The 15,482-nt window shown below is 36.6% G+C and overlaps 1 protein-coding gene across 2 annotated transcripts in view; it reads left to right on the forward strand.

Moving 5' to 3' along the window:
- The window catches only part of STXBP5L (syntaxin binding protein 5L), a 205,773-nt gene that overhangs the window by 53,670 nt on the left and 136,621 nt on the right, over positions 1-15,482 (forward strand). The gene's annotated exons all lie outside the window — the stretch shown is intronic.

Consider the following 15,482-nt stretch of genomic DNA (forward strand, 5'->3'; position numbering starts at 1 on the left):
ATCTCCACATGTTGCAAGAGTTAAAAAACGATGAATAGCCGAAGTTTGCTAGATTCTGATAAATGAACTGTTGTGCATCCATGGATTCCTTGGAAATCTTTTTACTTCCTTTGTCCTCCTTTAGGATTTTCTACTGTCTTCTCTTTGTACTTCCATCTTGATTCCAAGGTCTCAAGAATGTAAATGGAAGGATTTTCACTGTAAAATTCTTCTCTGTGCTAATAAGATATATGTACGTATCAGTCTAGCATGGAGGTTCAGTAGTTTAGAAATAGAATTTCATAAACCTAATATTCTATGTCCCTGACTGTTCTCCACGTTGAAGTATATTCCTTTCTTCTTTTCTAGGTTCTTTGGTCAGCATTCTGGTCACTCTGCTTTTAACTGGTTCAGGCAAATGCACACACACTGACTACACAGTGTGCTGCAGTCTACTTTCATGTTATCCCTAATCTTTCTGATTTATGGCTTCCTTTTTTAAGGAAGTTTCTTGCATTTTCTCAGTATTCTGTGCAGTCCAACTTTTACCAGAACCTGTATTATTGGTTTCCCCACCCATTACTGAGTTTGTAGTTCATAATGGGAGGTGACCATATCAGCACTGTAGAGTCAGTTTCGTAATATGGATTCTGCTAGTTAAATACTCAGTTTCCAGAGCTTTGAAAATGCTCTCTGAAAAATCCTGTGACTACTGCATCTGAAGAGTGGAGAAGGAGCACTGACAACTTACTGCAGGGTGAGTCAGATGAAACACAATGGAAGAATATTTTAGGGATTTCTACAGTTTCTGTAACCATTGGGAGTGACATTGACTTTTTTAAAGTAACCTTTGTGTCTCTGGAAATTACCTATACAAGTATTAAGTGTCATGCAGACTCACTTTAGCTCTTTGAAAGATTTAGATATCCCACGGTCTTCATTTGTCCTCTACAAAAGAGTAAATTTCACTGTGGCTGAGACAGTGTCTTCACTCATTGAGCAGACATTGACTATGTGCCAAATGCAGCAGTGAACATGTTGAGTGTGGTTTGCTTACCTGGAGACTTCTTTCCAGGCTGGGTGGCTTTTGATTTGTTTTATAGACCTGTAGAAGAAACATCTTCTGCATGGTGATGAGAAAATGAAATGGGGAGGTGTAGGGACTAGGGTTCACTCCCTGTTTTGGAGAAGCAGGTTAGAATACAAGGCCTCAGCTTGTCAGTTCTGTTTACATGTGACTCATATAAGGAGTCATGGTGCATGTCTGTTTTAACACTTCTGAAAAGAGAACACCCTCATACACACTGGTACATGATTTTTGGAGCTGGTTTAAGAAAGGATCATGATCAGCAGAATGCTCTCAGACTTTCGCCTAGAGCTGTGGAAAGATTGACCATTTCATAGTTAGTAGAGATAATGTCTTTAGGCAGGCTAGGCCTGAAGTGAAACTAGACTATTTTCTGTTGCTTCTCTCATTATGTTACCTCACTTTGTTCAGTGGGCTGCAAACATCTGAATACTCTGTTTTCCTCTTCTCTACTATAGTCTTTCCACTTCCCATTTAGGGATCCATGGGAGTTTTCACACACAGTGTAAGAATAACTTCTGTTTAATTATCACTTTTTCATTCTGAAGAAATAAGCACAGTGAACTATTTTACTGAAACTCAGAAATAAAAAGAAACTACATGTTGATAGTGAAAGATAAATTACAGCCTTTGCTATTTTAATAAGTAGTATTTATTCAGTTACAGAACCACATGAATATTTTCTGTGATTATATGAATTACAAGATAACCCACATATTAAAGTACAAATAGCAATAGTAGCAACCATGTCAAATTTATAACTAATTAACTTATAAATTATTACTGTAGACCAAATATAAAAGATCACAACTGATACGTACCAATAAAAAAACCACTGTATTTTCCTTTTATGGATTTATGTATCTTTTAGCAAAATAGTCTTGAATTTTCAAAATGTTGCTGGTTTTACTACCTTGTTTGTGTAACATACTATGTATAGTTTTCACGTGCCGGACGTTGTTCTACTGATTTTGGGAATCTCACAGATACCTCAAAGGGAATGAGAGTTTAACCTTTTGTAGGAATCTGGCCACAAATAATTTGACACTGAAAATCAGACATTGTAAGATATATATACATTATACACACGTAAGTGTATGTATGCATTTTATTCATATGTATGTATTGTATTTATGTGTGTGTATATATATATATATATATATAAGCTCTAATGACCAATAGTGTTCTTCATATAGAATAAGACAGGTGGTTTGACAGATTGAAAGCTATATGTATGTAAGGACAATTCAAATCAAATAGTTATCTGTAGAATTTAATGAAATCTCATTTTACCTCCAGATACATAATTTGTGTATGCCAGAAGGTAACTTTCTGGAAACATCTCAGCCAGTTGAAAACAAAACCTCAAAATATGGAGGTCAGAAAAAAAAATCCTGGTTTTTAGTAATATAAAATAACTATCTAGCTGAGCTGTTCTTTGAGGGTAAGTATATTTAGTGAATCTGATTCTTTCTGAGTCTATGAAATAAAATTAAGATAACAAAATAATGTATAGCAAGCTTTTGTGTGTATTTATATGACCCAAATATTGTAGTGATGGAATTATGTACAGCTGTCTACAGAGCTTTACTGCATCACGTTTTATTAAAGCCAACAAAAAATACTAAATTACTATATAGCTGATACATTTTTAAAAACAGGTTATTAATCACGGGAATAGTGCGGTACCATACAAATATCATGTGACAACAAAAATAACTGTTGGAAAGACTTATTGTATGACATAACTGAAAATATAAAAAATATCCCATATGCTTCCCCAAGATTTTTCCAGATCCCAAATCACAAAAATTACGAATTTCTAAGAAGTCCCATATGTATTTTGCATAACAGTAAGTGTGGAGTCCCCCATAGATATAGAGGCATGTAATGTGTGAGATAAGTATATCCAGCCAACAGACACAGCATGGGCATCTAGACCTGGACCAGTAGATACAAACAGTAGGACCAGTCTGTTGTATCTACTGTGTCTACTATCCATCTAGACCATAGCATGGTCATCATCCTCGTGGGAGCACATTAATCGTTGACAAATTTGCCAAGAACAGTGTGAGTTCTATTCCCTATGTCACTTCTACTAACGACAGATTCTATTCAGCATGCAAAACGTGCTGATACCTTCTACAGGTTCAAGAGAAACAGACTCACAAAGACTTACTTTGTATCAGCAGGTCAGAATTTGGAGCAGGCTTTTTGTCACAAAAGTATCTTTTGCTTCTCTTTTGTAGCCTCATGGGGAAAGTACTGACTGACAGCAGCCCAGCAACAGGCAGGTCATCTACCTGCACTAGGAGGTGAAGGGCACATGGACTTGCAGTACTTGGAGCTGTATTACCCCCGAACTATTCAGCTCAAATTTTAGAGCATTGTGGGAGCACAGCTCAACAGAACCTCTTGGTGTAAAGCAGCAATGCCACAGCCCTTTAATTGGTCAGCTTATCTTCCCCAGAAGAAGGCTCTATTTCACTCACTTTTTTGATTCTGTTGCACCAGCAATGTCTAAGAGACATTCTTTTATTCCTAAACCAAGAGATGTAATTGTAGCAGACGGCATCACTTTTGTTTGCTGGGTTGTGTTTTGGTGAATGGTTGTATTGGACAGCTGAAAGAGGTGTCTTGTATATTTACCTTATGGTGGTTCCATCTGTCTTCCTTGCTGGCTGGCTGGATCCCTGAGGAGAAGGTGGTGTCCCTGGCATGCTGCTGAGTCCTCTCAGCCAGGGGAAGTTTCCAGCTGCAGGTGGGGAAGAGTAGGGAGTAGGAGAGAGCACTCCCAGGAGCTTGGTGCACAGGTGGCTCTGGTGGATGACGAAGAGAAGGTGTTTTGTAGGTGCCAAAGAGGGACCATATGGGGGTTAATGTGCCACTTCAGAGGAGTACAGTGTAGAGTTTTCTCCTCCTTAACTTGTAATTAGAGCTACCTCACTCCCGATGGGTCAGTTTTCTTCCTTTCCCTTGTTTTGGTTTGTACCCTGAGAAGAGCTCGTTTCAGAAGTTCTGAGCCCTCAGGGAGCTCTGGGAGTCACTCGGGAGGAAAGGAGTAGGTGGTTCTGCTGTAATGTGTGGTCATGGTGCGGCCAAGGGGCAGTGTTTCTCCTCTGTTCAAGATGGGAAATTTGCAGGAGGAACAGAGGCAAGGCTATATTGTGTTCTCTTCTTCCACTCTGGGGAAGTGTCTGAAGCAGTGCTCTGTGCTTTCTACAAATGTAAGCCTTTATTTTCTGCAGTCTTAGGGTAGCTTTGCGTGATTTAATAGATCTCTTCCTACTCAGTGGCTATCTCCTTCTGTTCCCTTATCTTCTTGCATAAGGCAAATGTGGCCTGAAGGACCAGAACTCATGCTCCTCCTTATCTTTCATGATTACAAAATTGTCTTCAAGCTTTTGCCAAGTTCTCTACAGTTTCAGACTTTTAAACAAATCAGTCTCTTAGTCTAGCAGTATTTGTCACCAAGCAGAGTCTTCACAGATTGTGTCAATTTCTGCTTCAGTGACCTTTTTATTGTGCATACCTGGAACAGATTCTAGGTCAGATATCAGAGCTTGGAGAACTAATTTAAGTGTGAGGTGACAAGCATTCCTACTCATGTAATTTCAAATGTACTTTTTCAAAGTTATTATGAAGATTAGTTATTGGGTTAAGAGTGTTGTACTCTTAAAAAGTGATCTTTCTTGATCACCACCCTTTTTTTTTTTTTTTTTTTGAAAAAAACCCAGCCAATTGAAATGTATACTATGAAAAATGTTTTTCAGTCTCTTCTGAATGCTGTGTTTGTGCTGGTCAACAATCAAATAACATTAACTTGCAGAATACATACATACTTTGATGCTAAATGAGGGGTGATGATAATTAGAAGGATGACAAAAAATACTCTAATTTGAAAATAGCAGGCAGATCTTTGCTGTTGCTTACCTGACATGATCTGTCCTATTTTTTGTCCACCTGAAATTTTCTTCATTTTTTTTTTTAATAATGCATCTTGTATACTTAGAGAATCAAAAGCATTTTGTCTGAAGCCAAATAAATTATTTCTCTGTTATTTTATATGTTATCTTAATTTGTAGTGAAAGCCAGGGAATTAACAGCACTAGGCGAGAACTCTGTGTCTAATCAAAAATCAGTCATAGCTGTTAATGGTTACTAATATTTCACTGCTTGAAAAATCACGCTGTTGTTCTTGGGAGATGTTTATAATTTAGTGTATAGCAAGAAGTTTATTTTTAAAGGTTTATGTGCTTTAAGACAAGGAATTTTATGTGTATCTCTAGTGACACAATAAAAATTGTGGGTTTTGTCTGTGGCTTTCTCAGTAATAAGGAAAAAAAATAAAACTTCTAAACGACAATCACATTCATGAAGTACATAAAGATTAACCCTCAAACTGAGAGGTACAATTAGAGTTCTTCTTGGTGCTGGACTGCACTATAAGGCTAAAATATTTTCATTAAAGAGTTTTCAGAGTAGTCAGGCTTTCTAGGTTGAACACAATGCCTTGAATAACGCTATCAAACAATTTAGTAGAAATCTGTAGCTAATAAGAGTAATTCTATAGCTAAGGAACATACTCCGAGAATCTGCTTTAGGACTGTGTAAATGTTTTTTGATACTGGGATCCTTCTCTAGTTAGAAGTCCAGTTTTGGCTATGATAGGAGTTCAACAGTTGAGATAGCTGCTATTTTGAGCCACAGAGTGCACAAGAATAGTCTATAATTTAGAAAGGTCTACCTGTCTTTTAAGTCACATGTTGATTTAGAAGCCAGGGCGGGGGAGAGGAGGAAGAGACAGAAAACTAATTAACATTGAGAAATCTGTTTCTTGGACAGAAATGTTCCCAAAGTGTCCCAGAAGTTTATCTGGCAGTCTCTCTCCCTGCTGCTTAATAGCAGAGACTTTGATTATACCAACTAGCTACAGACCATTACTTTTCTGGCAGTCTTCCTGGTTAGGAAACACACAAGTCTGATTATAGGTGGCAGCCCAAACCACCCCAGAAGCTCCAATACTTTTGTGAGTAGCAGCAGCTATGATTTACATACCAAAGACTTCATGCCTGCCATACAACATCACAGCTCTGTCCAATCTTTACCTGAAAAGAAGGTGCAAAGAAAAAGAGTGTTCATTTACTTTTTCTGATCTGGGGCGTACTCACTGCCCCTGGACTCAACTGGGAGAGTATTGGAAGATCTCTCTTAAGTGGCTGCAGAAAAAGGCCAGTAGATTACTTGATCTTCAGAGATAAGGCTGTCTTCTCATGAGGCAGTTGGTATTTTAAAGATAAAATTAATAAATCTATTTCCCAGCAGAACGCATGTCTCATTTTCTTGAGAAGTGAATACATGATATACCTCTCCATTTATGATTCTGTACCTTAATGTAAGGGTTATTTGAAGAATTTGTTCATTGCCTTACCAACAGGACTGTGTTAGTGGTACTGAAGTTTAACAGTCAATTGCAACATTACTAATTTATTCTGCACTGATGGTTAAGGCTTTTCTTGTAGCAGAGATAGAAATTACCAGTCTGTGAAATCTAGATAAGGGCTATGTAACCAGAAGGCAGTGCTTATTAGGGAAGCTTTCACTGTTTTCTCTACCTTTTGCTTGCCTTGTCTTTTTGGTTTTGTGAATGTGAAAGACAACTGTAGAAATCTCGATAGATTTAAGGAGATATAAAAATGACTTGGCTGGAGGAAGTGTGTTATAATGAAAGACTTGAGGATCTCAGTCCGATTTAGTTTATTAAAAAGACTGAATGATGATTTCACTGCTTTGTACATGGCCTTTCATGGAAATAAAATGGCTTAAAAGATTTTCTAAGCTAACAGAGGAATGTATTAGTGGCTTGGAATTAAAGTCTGACAAATTGTTTTAATATTTTTAGCAATGTAGTTAGTTGAAATGGAGGTAGCTGAAATGAACTACCAAGGAAACTGACAGAGTCTTCATTTCCTGAATTCTTGAACTTTATTGCCTTTCTGGAAGACAGGCTTCTGTTAAACAAACAGTATTACATTCATTGAGGTAAGTCAAGAGGTCAGACTAGATATTTTCATGCTCTGACAACCAGAGAAAGTTGCTTTTTGTCCATTAATTATGAGAGAATTTTAGTTGTAAAAATTTAGCCCCAGAGTAACCTTTTTTTTTTAGTACTTTGTCTAGTGTTTTTTTTTTCTTCTTACAGTTCATTTTAATGCTAATCCAGCAATTCTAGTACAATTTGTAAAACTGGAGCTGGAAACAGAAGAGAGCTAATGATGAAAGGATGTTATAGTAAGAGCTTCGGTTAGACAATCAATAATTGACTACTCATTTTGTAGCAACATGGTGTGTTACACAAAGATCCGAGATAAATTCAGCGCTAGAAAAAGTGAGAATCTTGGCAAATTAAGTACGAATATGGTTCAGGTTTCATAATCTTTCTTGCAAAAAATTATGTCAAAACATACCTGCGTTAACACAGGACACTTTGACATGCAAAGCACCTTGGTGTAGAGCTTGGGATTTGTGGTATATGACTCAAACAAGGCCTAAAAGGGGGAGCTGTCCTGATTTGTGCTTTGCCACCTGTATTTCTGCCAGGCCTTTTCTAGTTTACTACAAATCGTAAACAATTACAGTAGCTTTTCTCTTCTCTGTTTCCTTCTCTTGAAGAATTTCTTCTCTTCAGCAGGCTCCAGAGCAGTGAAACCAGGTCCAGCTGTGGCACCTGAAGCATTCTAGAGGAACAGTATTTCTGGGGATATCATTGTGGGACAAATACAGCCAACATCTGGCTATTTTGTACCTAAAGATAATGTCTTTTACAGGAAACAGGGTTTTAAAAACATTGCAGTAGAGTGCATTAAAGCTAGTGTCTTTGTCCTGGACTCTGTTAGGTAAAGCAAGATGCATAATACACTGGTCATCCACAAGCATGATTATCTTGAAGGTGACAGTAATTTAGGGTATTATCTGTATTACCTAAAACCAACTCCTTCCAAAAACCACAAGGAACAACAACATCATCTTTCCCCATTAAACTCTAAGTATCAAAAGCTATTTTCCTCTTTCAGCCACCATAGTCTATAGTAGTAATGGGGCAGAATAGCAGAAATATGAAATTTAACATTGCAAATTAATTTCTTACAACATTTTTATTTCTGGATCCTATTCATTAACAGATACATCAGGGAAATAATGTGCAATGTGTATATTCAATGAACAGAAGTACTTGTGCTTTCCAGATGGAACAAAATCACTGTAGTAGTTGGAGTCAGCAGGTAAATTGTACATACCCTCATGCAGAGTTGTAATTCAGAAGAAATGAAAGTTACAAGTATTTATTGTCATGCAGTAGTAAAGAAAAAGAATAGCTTGACTCATAACCTTTGATTCTAAAGTGCTGTGGATTGCTAGTGTATAAATTAATCCTCCTAAATCTGTTAGACAAACTTTTCTATTGCCTACAGTAAGCTCAGCTTTAAATCTTGAGACTTTAACATTTTACTGATTTGCAAACTGAAGCTATATAAAATCTATGGTATAAATTTGAGTTATAGGTAGATAAACCATTCATTCATTTTAGTATCAGAGGGCCCACTTAATTTTGATACCACGTCTACATTTAGCCCATATCCAGGGCTAAACTGTAACGGTTGCTCTATCACCAGCCAGGAAGGGCAATCAGGAAAAGGAGAGCAGACCCACGAGTGGAGAACGGATTTAATGAAACAAGACCAACACCAACAAAGGTATACAAAGTTATACTCAGCCAAACAAACATGCAGCCCTCACAATCAACAGGAGAGCAGTCATCAGGGGCAGAGAGAACCCCACAGGAGCTCCCCTTCCTTAGCAAACCATCCCCCTTTATAATGACCATGACACTATGGTAGGGGCTACACCTGCAGCTAACTCGGGTCAGCTGCCCTGGCTGACCTGAACCTGCCAACGGCCCGCCTGGTGGCTGGGCTGTGATTCTGCTCCAGCCAAACCAGGACATACTACCACTATCATTTTACAGTACCATTAATAATAAAAGTCTGTTAGATGATAAGTGTGCAATGAATATGAATGCTAAAGATTAGAATAGGCTGTAGGAAGTATAAATGTCTTTATGAATTGGATTTAAAATGTGCTTCAGTACATATGCCTTAATTTTAAAAAAAAATCATAATTTTGTTCTGAAATCATAGAAATCATGTTGAGCAACCAATGCCATCTAACTCTTTGTAGTCAGGGAAATGCAGATCTTAGTCCCAGGAAAAGCTTTGATGTGGTGAGTTTACAGTTCTTTTATTCCTCAAAGGGAAATGTTTGTTTGTAGGCTAGGGCTTCTTCTCAACAGTTAATTGTTTTGAAACAAAATTGAAATCAAGCCACAAGAAAAATGGGACACCTGAGTTGGATAGCAAAGGTCTGGTCTAGGAATTAACCTCTTTTATGGTACAGAGCTGAACTCATTGGCAAATCTGAATCTAGAAAAGAATGTTTCACTGTGGGGTACAATAGCAGAAGACTTTTTGTGAGGTCTTCATATTCTTGTGGAAAAATTAGTATAAATACTGAATGTACATATTCTACATAATCATAGCTTGACTTGCAGGAAAGTAGCTGTTGTAGACACCTATCAGTTTCAGGTTCTGATGCCTGTCTTTGGCAGATGAGTGGGAAGACCCAGTGGGAATAAACATTTGCCTTTAAACACAGTCAATTTGACATCATCCCTTTCAGAGGCATTTCTTCTCTTTCCATTTACTTACTAATCAGTCCAGTTTTTCATGGTACAAATTAGTGTTATGTTGTAAAATATGTAAACTATGTAACTTTATCCAAGCTATGGCCTATTATTTTTATCATGTATTAAGATGTGAGTATATGTTGTCTTTACAAGAGATCCATCATCAAATTTAGACAAGAAAGCCTCCAAGTATTGTCAGCAGCTGTGGCTACATCTTGTCAATGCTTGTTCTAGTACATCAGTATTCTCAGAAGACCTTCTTGTACAGCTCCTGCTTTATCTATACAGATACTGGCATTTCCTTGTGCAAAACTATACTGAATTTATTTACATGTGCTTTGAAGATTCCGATTCCTTCCAAAGTATGAAAATCACAACATGAGAAGACTGTTGAAGAGAACTGGGATTTTTTGTTTGTTTGTGGTTTGTTTTGTTTTGTTTTGTTTTGTTTTGTCTGGAGTGTATAAGAAGGTAAAAGTTTTGTTCCACTGCAATTCCTTAATTTTTAAATACTTTTTGCATTAAAAGTTATGATTGTCCTATGCTGAGTCAGTGACTTTCTGGTGGGAATGATCTCATTTTTCTGCCTTTTGCAAGCACTGATCAGCTATATCCTCCTTTCCTTGCTATCTTCGTATTTCTCCCTTCTTCTTTTAAACATTTGTCTCTATCCCAGTGTGTTTGTGTGTGTGTGCTTGCACTTGTCTTTTTGAGTCTGATTAACTGTTTTAAGCTGATTTAGCAAATATATTGTGGTCCTTCCCTAATAAATATATATTCCTTTGGAAAACTGATAGACTCTTGAGCTTCAAGTATTGGAAATCTTCTGCTTGTTTTGGTAAGTTAATTCACAGAGGGTGACAACCGAAAATCGGCAGTCCGGTTTCTGAATTCAGAATCACCCCAATGTTTTCCTAGACAGACATCCTAAGCAATGTGATGGTTATATGCATTGAAGTGAAATGAAGATAGATATCTCTCTTCCTCTAGACTTGGCTCCATATCAACCTTTTTTATTTATGTTCTTTTATCTACCTTAAAATTAATCTAGATGCTAGTTTTTGTGCTGAATTTGAAATGACAGTACTAGGAAAAATAAAACTTTTTTTTCCCGTTTAGATTAGTAAATTTGCATTTGTAAAAAACAAAACAGGAATGTAAAGGTGCAGAAACAGTGTCTATGCAGAGGTGCTCTTTATATTTGAATCTGCTTTTCAAATCTTGCAGACAATATAGGATTAAAGAAATGTGATATTTGTGATTATTGTTTGTGGGATGGAATAGAATATATATAGCTTTTATACTACTGAATGTTCAGTAATGTTAGGGTTTAGCAGAATGGAAGGTAACAGTACATCTCCATGTTTAACCTGCGAAAGATTTCTGGTTTGACTTTCACATTAGTGAAAGGCTTTAACTAGTCAGTTGTCACCTTTCCTCATCCTACTTACAGTTTATGTACTAAAACTTCAATATGGCTATGCAAGTAATATCTCCAACTTCTGAAAATCAGTGTGTGGAGAGGTTCACACAATTGATGTGTGTGTACACTGTCAAGCTGGATTTCTCCCTGTTTTGCTCCAGGTTTCTTTTCTCTTTTACTCATACAAAATGTATGATAGATTGCTCTTAGGATTCTGTTTAGATTATAAAAGCTGTCTTTCCCTAGATGAAACCTAGCTTAACAATTAAAATTAATATGGGGGCTTCTCCGTTAAGCAGTATGGATGACCTACATTGTGTCTTGCTTCCTCTGCCCAGTTTGGTTTTTTTGAAGGCTTCCTCACTCACATCACACTGCAGAAACACAAATTAGATGGGCTTAAGGCATTTTCCTCGTTGTCTTGAGTAAAGACCAGGGCCCTGGTGGTGTTTCAAATTGTGCTATGCTGGCTGGATCTGCAGCTGTTACTGCAGATCTGCTTCCTGAAGTAGGTAACAAAACCTGTGGATCTTGCCAAAGATTATAGCAATAATAAACCACAGCTGGACTGATAGTCATCCAGCCTCAACAGACGCTGCTGGCTCTCTTCATTCTGTAGAGAGGGTTTATTGGAAGGCACCACTCCCACTAGCACCATCTTGCTGTCAGTTACCTGGCAGATCCTCAGCATTAGAGCTATGCTTCGGCCGTGGCAGTGTTTCAGTTCTCTCAAATTCTGCAAAGAATAATCCCTTGGAGGGAGGCAGAGCTCTCTGTCTTTTTAATCTGGATTGCCAAGTCTAAAAGTAGTTTTGATCCCTTTTGATTCTTGTCCAACAAGATCTAGAATTGGGTTATTCTGAAATAATACTGTATTAGTATGGTAAGTTCTGAACCAGTGTCCTGCTTCACTGAAACATGCAGACTTTCAGTAACTGGCATGGAAAAACTGGGATCCTGAGAGATTTCTGCTACGTCCTGTTTTATTCCCAGAAGTGGTCAGTCTTTTCTTAAAATGTAAATGCTCTTTGGAAGTCATTCAGTATCATCAACTATGCTTTCAAACCTTTATCATGTTTTAATCCATGTTAACTAATGTGATTATAAATTTTAATTCAAATAAAACATACAGCTGGCATCAAACATGAATGTCGTTTGTTTAACACAATCTACAAGTGTCTGTTTAAAGTGGCAAAATCATAGTTTCTACTCATTTACACCAAAAGGGCTTCCTGAAATACATTTTATTCAGCTGCTGGTTACCTATTTCATGTAAATTGAATGGAAGGGCTGATTAACTGTAGGCTATAGTGTACTTTATTTCAAAATCTAATATAATAATTAGGTCTCAGGAGGATTATAAGAGTGATGAAATGTAGGTAACATTTAACCTATGTCTTGCACTAGGAAAAAGGTAATAACTCTTCCATGTAATTTGTTGCTATAAAATTTTCTTAAAAAAATATGAGTTTTACACTAATAGAAGACAAAACTATTTAAGGTTGACTTCTGATATTTGGGATGCCTTCTAACATAGGCACGTTTATAGTATCATATATATTGTACTATACCTAAGGAAAAAACCCCACCAGATAGTTCACTGAAAATTTGTCAAATACAAAATTAAATTTTCTTCAATTAAATTATTTTTTAAAAAAAATTTATATATTCAAACTTAAATAGTTTCATTGCCAGTTTTGACTTCTATTGATAGCTCGTGAGTTCTTGTGTGGTTTACACATCTATTCTTGCTTAACAAATGAAATTCTAGATTAACATCTTTCTTTATTAAGTGTCAAAAGTAAGTATATTGATTCACAGAAGTGCTGAGTATTAATATAGCTTAACTGAAATTTATATAAATGTTGGGGTTTTTTCTGGGACAGGAATGAAATTACTGCCTAATTTAACATATTGAACCTCCTTTTAATAAGTTTTTGATTGTGAAGTATTTTCTGTGTTGTACCAGAGACCTCTGGAATCATCCAGTACTAAACAGATGAAAATAGAGCTGATGCAGTTGATGAATTTGAGGAATTGCTCATAAACTGACTAACAAGCTGTGAGCAGTTTCCTGTTAAATAATAAAATTATGTAATATTTTAGGCAGCACTGCTCTGTCTGAAAAGAATGTAGTGTATGACCTCAGCATCTGTATTATCTTGTGGTTGGATAAACACTGAAATGTCTGAATGAAAGAGTTTTAAAGTATTTTTTTGCGCATATTGATGTTATAGACCACATTCCTTGGAACAATGGAAATGCTCAAACAACCCAGTGAATGAACCTTTAAACAATATATAGCTTCATCACAGTTTCAAAGGAGGAAATTTCTGCTAATAGAAAGTTGCTCAATTTAGCATAGAAAGGCATAATGAGATCCAAAGGCTTGAAAGTGAAGCTAAATGTACATACAGCATGACATTCTTAATAGTGAGGATAACTAAACACAGGAGCAATATACTTCAGAAACACAAAGAGAAAATATCTCATGGAAAGAGAGAAAAACTCAGTTTGAAGCCCATTTGAAGTACAAAACCTAGGACTGTGGTATGTATTTGTACCAGAATATGCACTCTCCTTAGTAGACAGAAAATTAATGTATGTGAGACCTACAGAAATTCTGCGAAGGAACAGTAAAACTATGTATTCCAGGAACAGAAAATAGCTATATTCAGAACTGCAAATCTAGGTGATAAAGATGATGTTTTAATAATTGTTATCTTTTAACAAAATCCATCCTGTGATACACAAACAAGTGACTAACCTCATTAGTTTAGATGGTTAGTGGTAGGGTTGAAATTCTTCAGCCATTCTAATACTTAATTATTTAGTTAAATACACTGATGCTTTTAAAGCTGATAAATCACTCAACTCAGTGGAATAGGTCTTCTGCAAGAAAGAGCTATCCTGTATTCAAGTTACAAGCCAAATCAATTGTACGCTTTGTTTATATAATGGAGTAACCCCGGTGCACAAGCATCTGCTCTTAGAGTGCTGCATATTCTTACTCAAATATGTACCAGTCAGTGTGGATCAGATGACAGGACTCCTTCAAGCAGCCGTGCTACTCCTGCGGCACCCCACAATTCTCAAATGTTTTAGAGGAGAGGCCATAAATGGGGATTGTCCATTTCTATATCTGTCTTTTAATAAAATGGTGGATGTGAGACCACGGCTTCTGTTTAATATTTATAACCCCTTTAGCATTCATTTCTGTACATAAATTGCTTTTAATCATGGAAGAAGTTAGTTAAGTCATCAAAAAAAATTAGAGTTGCTTATATATATAGCTTGGTGTCATTTTCTTCTACAGAAGAGTTTTGGTTTTGAAAAGGTGCCATATGTAATTAAACAGGTTTTACTTGACAGGGGATATTTGTTAGCTCACTGGCATGCCTTGTCAGGAAGTCCTTTATGATACCATGTCTTCAGTTCCTCTGCCTTCCAAAGGAGGAACAAATCAAAGTGCAGTCCTTGTTATTGCAAAAAGATTTAATCTGACACTGTTAAAGAATCACCCATCTTAATGAAGAAAACATGTCTTGCCTTCTGGTCCTAAGAAGTTAAATACCTGCTGCAGGTGACACTGGTCTTAACTCCAGGAGTCATTTCTAAAATATCGGCACTTTTAGTTCTTGGCAAACACAGAAGACTTTCAAGTCTTTGGATTCCGTTAATACTAACTAATGGAACCTTTGAGAAGAATGAGAAGGCATCAGGTCTGTGTGTATCATATAGTAAAAATGAGTCATGGAATAAGAAAGATGTGGGATACTGTGGAAACTTTAGTCATAGATCATGCTTATGAGAAGCTTTGCCCATTGATACCTCTCCTGTGTATGTACTCATTCACTGGCAACTTTTCTTTCCAGTAAAACATATCCACATATGCTCTGACATCAGGCATTCAAGATACAGTGAGTATGAATATAACATGAGAATATCAGATATATAATAACTGATCTTTATACAAGTTACCAAAGGGATTTGGAAAAGAAAATCTGAATTGGGTTGTAATATTGGGAAATGGAAATTTTCCTTCAACTTGTGATGGAATTGCCAGAGACATGAGAGTGTTAATTCTTTGTTAACAATGTATTGTGCTGTCATGGAAGTCTACATCTTCGAAGCTGAATGCAAGTACTTAAAATTAGGCATCCTAACAACTGATTTTTTAATTTTTTTTTCAGAGTAATGATAAGCTTTGGAATAACAGGATGTCAAAATTTTCTATGAAAAACTGTTGCATA

This window comes from Leptosomus discolor, chromosome 1 (genome assembly GCF_034619465.1).
Source record: "Leptosomus discolor isolate bLepDis1 chromosome 1, bLepDis1.hap2, whole genome shotgun sequence".
NCBI lineage: Eukaryota > Metazoa > Chordata > Aves > Leptosomiformes > Leptosomidae > Leptosomus > Leptosomus discolor.